The sequence below is a fragment of the Acyrthosiphon pisum genome, chromosome A2 (genome assembly GCF_005508785.2).
Source record: "Acyrthosiphon pisum isolate AL4f chromosome A2, pea_aphid_22Mar2018_4r6ur, whole genome shotgun sequence".
Lineage (NCBI taxonomy): Eukaryota > Metazoa > Arthropoda > Insecta > Hemiptera > Aphididae > Acyrthosiphon > Acyrthosiphon pisum.
Window position 1 is genome coordinate 100,725,709 of NC_042495.1, and position 2,351 is coordinate 100,728,059.

The 2,351-nt window shown below is 33.1% G+C and overlaps 1 protein-coding gene across 3 annotated transcripts in view; it reads left to right on the forward strand.

Annotated features, from left to right (window-relative positions):
* Positions 1-2,351, forward strand: part of LOC100168229 — a 396,335-nt gene that overhangs the window by 1,109 nt on the left and 392,875 nt on the right. The gene's annotated exons all lie outside the window — the stretch shown is intronic.

Genomic DNA, 2,351 nt, shown 5'->3' on the forward strand with positions numbered 1-2,351 from the left:
AGTTAAAATTTGCTAATTTGCAAAAATAAAAATTCCAGACACATAATATGGTTTGTTAGATAGTTTTTCTGGTATATTTCTACTTTACGAGACACCTTTTTTTTTTTTTTTTTTTTGATACTTATGTACGCTTATGTACGCTGAAGACGATGGTGAAGTCAGAATTTGGGGCTCAGACTTAGTTTTGAAGTTATGACATTTCAAAATTAGTATATAATACGTTTAATAACTTATAAATGTCGCGTCTCCAAGCGGGCCCAGTTGTGGCCCAGTGGTGGTTTACACAGCAAATAGGGGGATATTTTCGATTTTAATGTCCAAGCGAGCGTAGCGAGCGAGTGGCCACGCTTGCAATAAACGTATACTTTAAATACAATTTTTTTGAAAACCTATGTTCACCCGTGGTGGTTTACACAGCAAATAGGGGGATATTTTCGAATTTAATGTCCGAGCGAGCGTAGCGAGAAATCAAGCATTATAGGTATTTAAGGGTTATTATATAAAGTTAAAACTTCAATTAGCTATAACTTCGAGAATAACTTCGTGCGCCAAATTCTGATTTCACCAACATTTTTTTTACCCAAAAAATGAATAAGTCCCCCCAAAAAAGGGGTGTCTGGTGTCTCATAAACGATAAAAGTTCCGTTTTTCTTTACGTCCAAGAAAATTACTGGGGAAATTTAAAATGATACATCAAAGTAAAAACACATTCAAAAATTTGCATTATTCTTCGGACGAAAATTAACATTTAGATATTTTTGAAATAAAATTAACTTGAAGTTAACACGTTAATCTTGAAAAAAAAGTAACTTATTAAGTTAAAAGTTAATTTGAAAAAAAAAGTAACGAGTTAATTAACTTAATTAAAATTAACTTAACGTTTTAACTTAATTTTAATTTTTAACTCGTTAATGCCCAGCCTTGCATACTATTATATTGTACACAGTGGCGTAATTTGGTTAACATTTTTGGTGTTGCAAAAAAAAAACTTTAAAATTAAATAAATAAGTGTATTCAACAAGTGTTATTATTTATTTATATTATAATTTGCAATATTTTTATTTTAAACTTAATTTTCGGCTAATCACAGAGGAATTATTGTTGAATTCGTCAATGACTTCTTCTATATTGTTATTTCTTTTTTTTTTCAATTTGTAATGTAGATTACTACAAGATTACTAATTCGTTCTTGACCCATTGTGGTCCTCAGATAAGTTTTAAGTCTTTTTAGACATGAAAATGATCTTTCACAGCTGGCAGTTGTAGTTGGTATAGTAAGAAATATACGAATAATTTATGTTGAAATCTGAAATCCATTTTGAAAATCATCATTCTTAATAAATTCTATTTTCTGTACCATAATACTAGTTGTTTATATGTTGGAGTACTTCAATTTAAACATTCTATTATAAACTTCAATTTAAGTATTCAGATGTTTTAAATCATATTTGTAGGTATTACAAACAATATTTAATGCTTCGTGTGGTGGATTATCATTGACTATTATTTCTTTTAATCCATTTATTATATCTAGCTGGTTTGCATGGAAACGTTGTTGCATTTCTCTAATTATGATATCTAAGACTGTAACGGTACACCACTAACTAAAACAGTCCTTTTCAGGACTACACAATATCGACCAATCATAACGCGCCATATAAGTAATCAAAGTAACCAGAACTGTACTACTAAATATGAGTGATTTCAAAGTGGTTAACGACTTAACAAAGCACAGCCATGGATAGGGGAGATTAGGACGAATCTAACGAAACCCTCCCCATGGCTGTAACCAAAAAAACCCAATGAATAAACCACAAACCCGTACCGACAGTAAACACAAGCATTACGGCGGCACACACGCTAGTTTACTAGTCGGTACGGCGCACGGGATATATACCGGTCGTTTCCCGACCACAATATATCAGAATTGTATCATCATCACAATCTAGTAGTTCAGTCGTTCTGGCCATCCAGTCGTCAAGCTCAGTTATATGTTTCAAAAAAAAAATTGTTCACCAACTATCAAACTGTTACAAGAGTTATTACCAAGTAATAATCTACCGTTATGGGAAACCATCGCGGGGGAAAACGCAACACCAAGAAAACGGGAAATTCGCCAACTCCCATGAAACTTAGACATCGGGATACACCGACACACTCCGAACCCCAGCGAACAAAACCTAAATCACCAACTCCTTCATCTGATTCAATCAACACTGAAGACAGCTTTAGCACACATTTCTCCTCAGACTCATCTTCACCTGAATCAACCAAACCTATAGAAGATGCCCTAACACTTCCAACGATTCTATAAAGGAATCTAAAACAGATACCTCCCATCATACTCAATC